Source organism: Alosa alosa, chromosome 22, assembly GCF_017589495.1.
Source record: "Alosa alosa isolate M-15738 ecotype Scorff River chromosome 22, AALO_Geno_1.1, whole genome shotgun sequence".
Classification (NCBI taxonomy): Eukaryota; Metazoa; Chordata; class Actinopteri; order Clupeiformes; family Clupeidae; genus Alosa; species Alosa alosa.
In genome coordinates, this window is record NC_063210.1 from 16,948,695 (window position 1) to 16,961,194 (window position 12,500).

Sequence of the window (12,500 nt, forward strand, 5' to 3'; positions counted from 1 at the left end):
ACATAAACACACACACACACACACACACACACACACACACATGGCGTGTCAGGCCACGTAAAGCAGTCTTTTCCATTCTGCTCATCAAAGAATCATGTTACATACAGGACCTCCATTACATAAAACATTATAGCACACACAGCAGCCAGACAGACACGAGCTCAGACACCTACGCATGGAAACATGCACACACGCACACACACACAGACGCACACAAACACATACAGATGCACACACAGACACACACACAGACGCACACACACACACCGATCACCACACTTTATCTTTGCGCTATTATCTTGACATGCTGGAGACAGACTGTTTTAAAGCTCAGTGCAGCAGGAGAGCACCACCTGCTCTAGACAGACAGGGTTACTGATGAAAGAGGGAGAGGATAAGTGGAGTGATGTAATATATATGGAGAGAGAGAGAGAGAAGAGAAAGGAGACAAGAAAGATGGAAACTACGAGAGAAGGAGAGAGAGAAAAAAAGAAAAAAAGGAGTGAGAGAGAGAGAGTGTGTGTGTGTGTACGTGAGATGAAGAGGAAGGAGATGAGAAAGATTGGAATTACGAGAGAAAGAGAAAAAGAGAGAGAGAGAGAGGGAGTGAGAGTGTGTGTGTGTGTGTGTGTGTGTGTGTGTGTGTGTGTGTGTGTGTGTGTGTGTGTGTGTGTGTGTGTGTGATTGTGTAGGAGAGAGAGAGGATTTTTTCCTTCATGGTCTTACAGGCTCGGTCACTTGCTCCATCACTGTTAACACAAGCTTTGGCGACACCGTATCTGAACAGCCATGCAACTTTGAATTTGAACTTCAGAAATTTGAGAGCGAGGGAGTGAGGGAGACAGAGAAACAGAACGCCAGCAACAAGAGAACCAGCAAGACAACAAGGCAGACAGACAGACAGACAGCAGAATGAGAGAGCGAAAGAGAGAAAAAAAACAGTCAGACAAGCAGTGAGAAAACAAGGACAAGATTTAGAGAGTGAAAGAAAGAGAAAGTGAGGGAGAGAAAGAGTGACAGAGTGTGGGGGGGGAGGACAAGAGAGAAAGAGATAGAGAGTGAGAGAGAGAGTGAGAGAGAGAGAGACAAGACAGAGAATGAGAGAGCGAGAGAAAGACAGAGTGAGTGAGAGCGAGAGAGCGAGAGAAAGACAGAGTGAGTGTGAGAGAGAGAGAGAGAGAGAAAGACAGAGTGAGTGAGAGCAAGAGAGCGAGAGAAAGACAGAGTGAGTGAGAGAGCGAAAGAGAGAGAGCAAAAGAGTGAGTGAGTGAGAAAGAAAGACAGAGTGAGTGTGAGAGAGAGAGAGAGAGAGAAAGCGAGTGAGAGAGGAGCAGCGGTGAGACGGCCTGCTGACAGACGGTCTCTGGGTCTGTGCCGGCCCGGAGGCGGCCCCTCCTCTGGGGGCCTGAGCTGCAGCTCTCTCCCTCGCGCTAATCTGCTCCAGCTGCTGCAGCTCTGGACCCAGCACAGCTGCACCTCTCTGTCCCACCAGAGACACCCTCCACTGGGCAGGAGACGGAGAGCAAGGGGGGGGGGAGTGATGGAGCTCTACAACACGGCCACGGCCAGTGATGATCAGGCTGCTGAAGTCAGGGCCCAGTAGTGTGTAGTGCAAACCCCAGCTAAACGCAGCAGGCTAGAGGAGGTGCCATGCCAAATGTGTGTGTGAGGGGCAGAAATGTGGACACCTGGGTGTGTGTATGTGTGTGTGTGTGAGAGTGAGTGAGTGTGTATGTGTGTGTGTGTGTGTATGTGTGGGAGTGAGTGAGTGTGTGTGTGTGTATATGAGGGATTGAGCAAGATTGGTTTTAGAAATGCTTGTGACTGCACTATGTGCCAATATGTGAGTGTGGCTGAGCACTGCACACGTTCTGGTTGAGTGTGTGTTTACATTTTGATAATGTGTGTGTGTGTACGTGTGTGGTGGGTGTGTGTGTGTGTGTGTGTGTGTGTGTGTGAATGCCTGTGTGTGGAGCTGATGTCATATGAACATATTTTGCTGCTGCTACTTTTCACACACATGGCTATGTGAATGTGTGTGTGTGTGTGTGTACAGTATGTGTGTGTCACACATGGCTCTCTCTCTCTGTGTGTGTGTGTGTGTGTGTGTGTGGGGGTCTTCATATGCTTCTACACATCTGCAAGTTAATTTGACTCCAGGCCAACTCCATACTCCTGTTTCCCACTCCTCAGCAGCAGACGTCTGGGAGATAGCAGGGTAATGAGAGCGGGAAATGACCCTCTAGATCACACACACACACACACACACACACACACACACACACACACACACACACATCCTTAAGATGAGCTATTGTGTCTTGAGTGGAGCCATTCATCTTCTAAGAGGCACTTTCCTTTTCCGCCCCGCTGTGCGTTGGGGGAAGTTAAGAGTCATTGTGGCTCTGGTCTCCAAGATTACGCTGGCGTATCCATACGGCTACACACACACCTCACACGGAATATCCCAGCTTTCCCTGCTCCACTCGGATCTCTCACACCGGGACTTCCCTTGGAAGTCTGCCTATAAGCCTGTTGGCTTTGCATGTCTCCGGTGTGCCTGTATGTCTGGGGTTGACTATTTGTAGTCTCTCTGTGAAAAAGATTCATGTGGTCTTTATAAAAAACAGATGACATCAGGAGAAGTGTGTCTTTATGGAAGTAGCAGCAAGACTGCAATTGGACACTTTCAGATTAACTAAGAGAGAACTGAGCTGGAAGACGTGTTCTTGTGGTCCTCACTAAAGGGACTTCACTTTTCTCTCATGTCAACTTTCGTTTCAAGAGGTGATTCTCTCTCTCCGTTTCTCCCCCCCTCCTTGACTCAGTTTCTCTCCATCAACCCCCCCCCCCACTCTCCTCCTGTCATCCCCCTCTCCTGGAGAAAACATGAGTAAGAGGTAATGTATTTGCAGAGTTGGCATTCCTGCTCCTTTACGCTGGATTTTCCACCACCCTCGCTCTCCCAGTTAGCACGCTAACGCAGCAGAGAGAGAGAGAGGGGGGGGGGGGGGGTGAGTTGGGCTGCTGCTTCAGGGGCTCTAAATTGCCTCCCTCCCTGTCCTCCTCCTACACGGCCTCATCTCCCTCTTCGTGCCAAGAGGGGAGTCTCCAGCAGCAATCCCTGGGAGTCCTGGCCAACGCTGAACAAGCCTTCCGTCATCAGCTTGGCTCTCTCTCTCTCTCTCTCTCTCTCTCTCTCTCTCTCTCCTCTCTTCTCTTCTCTCTCTCTCTCTCTCTCTCTCTCTCTCTCTCTCTCTCTCTCTCTCTCTCTCTCTCTCTCTCTCTCTCTCTCTCTCTCTCTCTCTCTCTCTCTCTCTCTCTCACATTCTTCTCTCTTTTGATCTTTTGTGCTTCTTATCTCTCTCTCTCTCTTTCTTCCCTCTCTTCCTGTCGTGTCGGTCCTCTTCTCTACCTCTTCTGTTCTCATATTCCCAGACTCTCACACTCACTCACTCACTGACCGTCTTTGTTATTCCTCTGTCTCCCATTCATCTTCACAACACACACACACACACACGCAAACACACACACAAACACACGCAAACATGAGCTCCCATGAGTGGCCTATGAGTCTGGGCATGAGTGAGTCTCTGCCCTGTGACTGACTGACTAGTGCTGTGAGATCATCATGAGTATGAGTGTGTGTGTGTGGAGAGAGAGAGTGTGTGTGTGTCTGTGTGTCTCTAATTATAAGAAATGAAATAATAATAATAATAATAATAATAATAATAATAAAAAAAAAAAAAAGATTAGAAATGATAGTTCTAGATGAGATGGGATTGAATACGATTTAAGGTGGTGGAGAGGTGAGAGAATCTGTTCTTGCGAATGTGCTTTCTAACCTTAATTTGTGGCACATATACACAAACTGAGCTGCTAGCTCAATTGTCTGTGTGTCTTCTCCTAAGAGGATTTTCATTGAGTTTCACTGAGTTTGCCCTCGACTAAGATTGTCATTTCGAATATTCCCCCGTTTCTTTCTGACCGATTAATTAGCACTGAGCTTTTGCGTTATGGTAAACTTGTTTCTCCAATCAAGAAAATTCCAATTGGCTGCAAATCGCCATTACTTAAGCATGTTGTCTCCTTTAGGAGACAAGTTTACATGATCCTAGACAGCGGTGATGAGCTCAATTTGACTTTCCGTTTTAACGTTGACGGGTCTTATTATATAGTTTTTGTGACATCTGATACCGCCATGAAATGTTTTGGTTGTGGGATGATAGGACATCTTGTTCGCGCGTGCCCATCTAAATCTCACGGTGAGGATGCTGGAGGGCGAATGCCAGCAGCAGCCAGTGCCGAAGGAGGTGAACCTACGACAGGTGGGTCTGTGGCGGAGGAGTCTGCCACAGTCGGGGATAACCAACCCGAGCCTAGCAGCTCGGTGTCTACGGCGATAGGCCTGAGCTTGCGGGGACATCCACCACTACTGTGTTGGGTAGGGCTGAGCTTATGGTGGAGGAGTCCGCTGTGACTGAGTCCGATCAAACCACCGAAAAAAACCCGGCGATTGCACCTGCACTGGCGATCGTTACAGAGGATAAATCCTCTGCAGCCGAGATTGCCTCAGCTGTGACTGTTGAGGAAAAGTCTGATGAGTCAGCCACTTTGCCGAGTGGGAGTGAGCCTGGTGGTGCGTCTGCTGCTGCTGCGGGTAGGCCTACGTCCGCCTCAGGTGTGTTAACGCACTTACTAACTTCAGACCCGAAACTAAAAGTAGCCCGTAAAACTGCTCCGTGCGTGTCAGATGGTAGTGACATGGAGGCCGAAACAACTGTTTTTAAAATGCCCAAAAGGAAATCTAGCCGTAGCGATGATCACAGCACAAAAAAGCAGGCTAAACAGAAAGAACATGCTAACTATACCGAGTGGGACAGTGATGGCTATTCCAATCAATCGAGCAGGTTTTCCTGGTCTGGTAGCGATAATGTGATGGTGATGTACAGTGCTAGCGACATTAGTAATTTCTTGGCTGAAACAAAAGGGAAAAGGGGGGTTCGAGTCGAGGATCATTTCCTTGACAGTATGCAGTTTATAAACGATGTCTGTCATCATAGACAGGAAGGGGCCTTTGATGACCGGGAACTTCACCGTCTCCGGAAACTTATTGGTAAACTTAAGAAAGAAAATAGCGATGCACTCGCGGATTAATCGGGCGGCTTTCTCTTCCATCACATGGTTTTCTCTGTCTCTTTCCTTCTTTATATGAACATATGAACAATATTAGGATTACTACCCTTAACATTAACGGAGGAAGGGACTTTAGAAAAAGAGCTCAAATTTATGAGCTTTTACAGCAAAAGGCAACAGATGTTGTGTTTTTACAAGAGACACATAGTGATATCAATAACGCTACAGATTGGGCAAGAGAGTGGAATGGGCTGACTATTCTCAGCCATAACACGTCTGACAGTGCTGGAGTGGCACTGTTGTTTTCATGCAGCTTTATTCCCCTGTCCTACAGCATTGAAGAAGTGATTAAGGGGAGGCTTTTAAAAGTACACGCAACGTTTGAGAATGACGTTTTTGTTTTCATGTGTGTTTACGCACCGACCTCCGACACAGATAGAGTAGCTTTTCTTAAAACGCTGAATGCCTCAGTGAAGAACTGTAGTGATAATGAACTCCTTATCCTAGGCGGCGATTTTAATTGCACAGAGGCAAGACTTGATCGGAATCATGCTGAACCCCACATGGTTTCACGTAGCCATCTCATTGAGGTGATAGTTGAGAGTAACTTATGCGATATTTGGAGGAACCTGCACCAAAGTGAGAGGCAGTACACTTGGAAGCACTACAGGGGAAAAACATCGATGTCATTAGCTAGGCTTGACCGGTTTTATACTTTTAGACATCATATGAACAAATTTAGATCTTGTACCATTCACCCTGTTGGTTTTTCTGACCACAGCATGGTGATGTGTAACATAAGTGCAAGTAATGTTAAACACAAGAGTGCATACTGGCATTTCAATGCATCACTTTTAGATGATTTCAATTTTAAAGAATGTTTTATTTATCTCTGGAATATACTCAAGGCAGACAAGGAGCTTTACTCCTCACTGTCTCAGTGGTGGGATATAACAAAAACGAAAATTAAACAATTCTGCCAAGGTTACACTTGCAATGTCACAAGCCATGTCCATGGTCCATAACCATGTCCCTCAAGAACCTTGAAGTTGACATAATTGAAATGCAGAACCTGATGGGAACATCTGGTACTGGGCAGTACACTGAGACTTACAACACAAGGAAGGTGGCATTATCTGAACTAATACGGCTCAAAGCTCAAGGCGCATTGATTAGATCACGTTTTAGAAACATCTCAGAGATGGATGCTCCCTCCAAGTTCTTTTTCAATCTTGAACAGAAAAATGGTCAAAAAAGATATATTCATGCTCTACGGGCCCAGTCTGGCACCCTAGTGACTGACACGATTGAGATACGGAAGCTAGCTGTTCTCTTTTATGCTGATCTGTACAAAAATGAGCACAATGAACACCCAGATGTGGAGGCTGATTTTTTTCAGAATTCACCCACACTTTGCGAGGATTCAGTTACGATGCTTGGTGAAGATATATCCTTAGAGGAGCTTCACAATGCCCTTATGGCTACGGAGAATGGGCGGGCACCAGGTATTGACGGCTTGTCTGTTGAGTTCTATAAGGCCTTTTGGCCAGTTCTGGGTGAGGACTTTCAAGAGGTGCTCACTGAATGTTTAGGTAGGGGGGAGTTACCACTATCTTGTAAGAGAGCAGTGCACACCTTACTACCAAAAAAGGGCGATCTGAACGAGTTGAAGAACTGGCGTCCAGTCGCTCTGCTCTCTACAGATTACAAGATTTTTTCTAAAGTTTTGGCCACTAGATTGGGGAAGGTCATGGCAGAGGTTATACACATAGATCAAACATACTGTGTACCTGAGCGGTCCATCTTTGATAATATCCAACTAGTTAAGGGTGTCTTAGACGTCTCCAATCTACTTGGTCTCAGAACAGGTCTCATCTCTTTAGACCAAGAGAAGGCCTTTGATCGCGTTGAGCATGCTCATCTGTGGAAAGTCCTGACACACTTTGGTTTTAGTAGGAATTTTATAGCAATGATCCAGGCCCTGTATTGTAATATTGAAAGTGTCTCGAAGATCAACGGTGGTTTGTGCGCTCCCTTCAGAGTTCAAAGGGGTGTACGACAAGGTTGTTCTCTATCTGGAATGCTGTATGCATTAGCCATTGAACCCCTGTTAAATAAGCTGAGGGCTAAGCTCTCTGGGTTTTCAGTGCCTTTTGTCACGATGTGTTTAAGGTTTCAGCCTATGCTGATGATTTAATTGTGATGGTCAGTGAGCAAAAGGACATTGACATGTTAACCAACATAATAGGCACCTTTGGTTTGATTTCATCTGCAAAGGTGAATTGGAAATAAAAGTGATGCTTTTCTTTTTGGGGACTGGTCAGGGGGGGTACAGCTAAGGCTTCCTACTGGCCTTGAATGGAAAAGGGGTGGGCTTAAGTACCTAGGAGTCTATTTGGGAGATCAGGACACTATGAGGAAAAACTGGGAGGGGGTTCTGGAGAAAATTAAGGGCCGATTAAACAGGTGGAAATGGATCCTTCCACACGTTTCCTACAGGGGGCGTGTTCTTATCGCCAATAACCTTGCTGCTTCCTCTCTGTGGCACAGATTAGCCTGTATTGATCCTCCAACAGACTTTTTAGCTACCATTCAAGCTCTATTAGTTGATTTTTTTTGGGACAATCTGCACTGGCTACCCCAGAGCATGCTGTACCTGCCTAAAGATGAGGGAGGGCAAGGGCTTGTGCAGTTGTCTAGCAGAGCCGCAGCCTTCCGTCTTGCGTTTCTGCAAAGGTACCTTACGGGTCCACAAGATCTGATTTGGAGGCCTTTGGTGAGTGTAATCCTTCGGACAACAGGAGGATTGGGATTGGACAAGACACTTTTTTGGACGGATACTAAGAGACTGAATGTATCAGCATTGCCGTCTTTTTACAGAGGACTGTTTGCTATCCTGAACTTTTTCAATATGCAAAGAACTGGAACTAACACGTCACTGCATTGGCTTCTGGAAGAGCCTTTGGTTTATGGCTCCCGATTTGACATCGCTGGGAGCGAGAACCCCAAACTGACAAGGATACTATGTGACTCTGGTGTTGTCAAGATTAGACAGTTAGTGGACATTGCAGGGCCTGATCTGGTTTGTTCTGAGGAACTAGTATTGCGCCTAGGGATAAGGTCCATACGTGTCATCAACAAACTGTTGGGTAGGTGGAAGGCACTCCTTATGGCTGAGGAATGTGAAAGACTGAAACAGTACTGTTTGGGGTTAGACCCTCCTGATCAGGAGGATCCTTTTCTCAATGTATGTGTTAGGCCAAAACTGGGTGACTGTGCAGGGGTTATTTTGGAGAATAAAGAACAAACAGAGATTGTTTTGGATGACTTTTGTAGTAAACCTCTGTACAAAATGTGTGTTATTGTTCTAAACAAACAGAAATTGAATGCGAGAGTTGACACTCCTTGGCGAAATGTTCTGGGTCTAGATGATACTGTAAAACCTGAATGGAGGGCACTCTATAAACCACCGTTGAGGAAACAAGTCTGTGATTTACAGTGGAGAGTTCTCCATGGTATTGTTGCAATTAATGCGTTTGTGTCCATCATAAACCCAGGGGTTTGTCAGGACTGCCCTTTTTGCTTTCAGAGGGAGACAGTGTTTCACTGTTTCTCATAATGTTTGAGGTTGTCACCTTTGTTTAGGGTTTTAGAAGGCCTTTTTCAAGTTTTTGATGAAGCTTTTTCTTTGCAAATATTTGTTTTTGGTTTTGAATATACCCGGTCACACAGAGTAAAATGTCAGTTGATTAATTTCCTTTTGGGCCAAGCAAAAATGGCCATTTACATAAGCAGGAGAAACAAAATGGTCACCAATCTAGATGCTGATGTTGTAAATGTTTTCTCAAGATTGGTCAAATCTAGTGTGCTGACTGATTATTACTTCTACAAAACATATGCAAACTCTTGAAACATTTGTTGATAAATGGTGTTATGGAGGTGCAATATGCTCTGTGATTAATGAGGAGATAGAATTTTGTTCTGCTTTTGTGTAAGGCCCAGTTATTTTACTTTTTTTGAGCTGTGACTGACGTGACCTTGAGTTGTTAAGACTGTTGTACAATAAAGCGCAATTCAAAATCAACACACTCTCACTCTCACTCTCACTCTCACTCTCACTCTCACTCACACAGAGAGATAGAGAGAATGTTTGTATATATGATAGAGTGTGTATTTGAGTGTCTGTGTCTGTGTATGTGCATGTTTGATTTGAGCAAAAGAGGAACTGTATTTGTGAGCCATTTGAATGTGTGATTTGCAAATATAAATGTGCAAATTTTAGAGCCGTCACTGGTTAGCACTGGTTAATGCTGCTGTGGACTCATGTGGGTGTATGTGCGTAATATCTTTGATTCTGTGGGCCTACGTGTCTCTTCATGCGTGTGTGAGATTGTAAATGTCTTCTTTCTTTCTCCATACAGGCACAGACCTGTTTTCCGACCGGTTGTCATATCTGCTTGTGCGGGTCAGCTTTGTGACCTCCAATCGACCTCTAACCGCCCTTTCCCCACTCCTCTCCGCTTTGATCTTCGCCGTGACGACCTGGACATGACACTTTGAACAGGTCCTTTGTTCTTTGACCCGATGCACTTCTCCCTCCCTGCGCTCTAAGGTTACAGTAACACACTGTACACACAACTCCAGGGTTGAGACAAGCAGAGAGAAAAGGGCGTGGCATTACCCCGGCAACTGCAGAACTCTGGGCCTGAGGAACGGGGTCTGGTGGTGGTGGTAGTGTGTGTGTGTGTGCGTGTGTGTGTGTGTGTGTGTGTGTGTGTGTGTGTCGGTGTGTGTGTTTGTGTTTGAGAAAGGTCACAGGAGTCTAGACAGAACCAGAAAGAAGCTTCTCTGTTTCCTCATTTCTGCCAAAACTGATGACATCACACCAGCATCTAGAAGTTTCTATGTGGAACCCTGGGGGGAGCTGAATAAGGGGGCCTGTTTGGGACACACAGCCTAAGGGATTGTTTAAGTGGGTAAAAAGAGGGGACATTTAAAAGAGGAGGCCGTGGCCCAACTTAGTACTCCGCGATCCAGGCCTCTTTTTGTCTGACACTGCGTCTCCCTCCAAGGCAGGACGGGAATGGAGAGCACACAAGAGAAAGAAAGAGGGAGAGAGAGAGAGGGAGAGAGAGAGGGAGCGAGGGAGGAAAAAGAAAAGACTTGAGCGTCGGACAAAGGAGTCTTTGAGATGGCTGAAAAGGGAAGCGACTTACCCTTTGGCTTCCGGGCTTCCTCCGCTTCCAACCGGCTGTGAAAGAGAAAGAAAGAGAGAGAGAGGGAGAAAGGAGATTAATGAGGTTATGGACTGAGGTCTGTCAACAAGACAAAAGACGATATGCTTTCACCTGCTTCTACATCTTCAAACACACAAAAACACACAAAATCTCTCTCTCTTTCTCTCTCTCTCTCCAGTTGAAAACAAAACCAAACAATCTATCAAAGTATGGCATGTTTACAACCAGTTCACAAACAAATTGCAGCACTACCCAACACAGGCAGTCTAAGTCACACTACTACTACACAATAACAATTCTGAGGAAACCTCTGTGCAACAACATATGGCACGTTAACCGTTGCCTGGAGGCAAGCCACTCTGGAGCAGGGAGCAGGGCAGGGGGAGCACTGGAGCCCAGTGCCCAGCCAGAGTGCCTCGTTCCTGGGTATAGCATGGCAGCACACCAGCCCAGATGAGGAACAGTTGCCTACCAGGCCAAACTAAAACACTGCGGTTGAGTAATGGCCTCTGGATTTAACGTAACAGTCAGTGTGTGTGTGTGTATGTGTGTGTATGTGTGTGTGTGTGTGTGTGTGTAGTTGCACATAAGTGAGTCTGTGTACTTTATGTGCTGTGTCCAACTAAGTGACTGTTCTACTAAGTGTGAATTTGTATAATGTGGGAGAATGTTTACTGTTTGTGTGTGCACTGGTCTGCGGTCTGTGTGCATCAGAGAAGGTGTGTGTGTGTGTGTGTGCGTGTGTGTAGAACCTGGAAGGACCTGTAAAAGTATGTGAGCCATGTAGAGCTGTCACCTTATTAATGACTCTTCCCAGAGTATTTGGATCTTGTTTTCCTTGCTTGCCTATCAGATCCAAATAAAATAATTCAAATGTGTGTGTGTGTGTGTGTGTGTGTGTGTGTGTGTGTGTGTGTGTGTGTGTGTGGTGTAATGGAGACAGCGAGAGAAAGCTAGGTTTATCTCAGCTCAGTTCCAGCTGAGTCAGGTTCCTGTCCACATCTGAAGCTCCAGCCTGCCCTGTGATGTTTGTGCAACAGTGTGGGAGAAAAACCCGAAAGAAACTAGGCTAAAAACAAACACTGTCGCACTACACTACAGCAGTGACATAACACCACGCCACGGGCCACAGAACCACCTAACTGCACAAGAAGCACAGGAGCTACAGGCACTGGACACGCATGGGTGAAAATACACAACGCATTTGGGGACCGCTGTAACAAGTAGAAGAAGCACACTAAAAAAATGTAAGCCTACACCAGCTGCTGCGGTCCCCTAAAAGGAGGGCTTTCAGTACAGTTTCAGGCTTTCAGTAACATACTGTGCTGTGGTAGTGTTTGTTTATGTAAATAGTTATCCAACTATTGTCATTCAGAGTAAGGGACAAACAAGAATGCTATTGCATGTTCCATACAAAGATCAGGTAGGTATTAAGTATCAGGGCAGGGGTGTCATGAACAGGTTAAATATTAAAAGCCTTAGTACGGTGCATTGCATAACACATGATTAGGGGTCCAAAGTCTTGTTTTGAGGATAAATATAAAATACTGTACATTTAGAGCATTAAATGGCATATCTACAGAAAGGTAAACACTGTGGGTTGGTTTGTATACATAGTTTAAGTCTAGACCTGGACTAAATCTTTCTTTAATGGTAAGTTTTGCTGAAGTTCAAGTTTGTTGAAGTCCAAGACTAAGCTTAAACCATGTACAAGAAACTGGCCCAAAGTCTCTGTGAGTAATTGGGGAGGAAGCAGAGAGTTGCTCTGGGATTGCACTACTGCTGCTGCTAGGCCTGGGGAGTGGTACAATACACCACTAGCCTTTTTGGCTCCTCTGGCTCTCCGTAGTCCTGCGGGTCCTGCACACCGCTCTCGGCGATGGACTGCGTGCGAAAGCGGGCGTCGGCCCGGCGGCCGGTTGCTCCGCCCAGTCCCTTCCTCCGCCTCTCCAGCCATGAGCCTGACCCCTGGCTCAAGCCTGACAATGACCTTGGCCCCAGGGTCAGAGGTCGAGAGGTCAGGTCAAGAGAGGCACTGGCGCACATCCTGAACATCAGTGGGGGAAAGGGGGTGACAACAAAGGAGGGATGATGTAGAGAGGGAGGACGATGGACAAAGAAAGAAAG

At 46.1% G+C, this 12,500-nt stretch overlaps 1 protein-coding gene across 1 annotated transcript in view; it reads right to left on the reverse strand.

Moving 5' to 3' along the window:
• The window catches only part of svild (supervillin d), a 67,967-nt gene that overhangs the window by 49,499 nt on the left and 5,968 nt on the right, over positions 1–12,500 (reverse strand). The window contains exon 3 of the mRNA XM_048232903.1: positions 10,353–10,387. The gene's annotated coding sequence lies outside the window, so the exon portion shown is untranslated. The remainder of the gene's footprint in view (positions 1–10,352; positions 10,388–12,500) is intronic.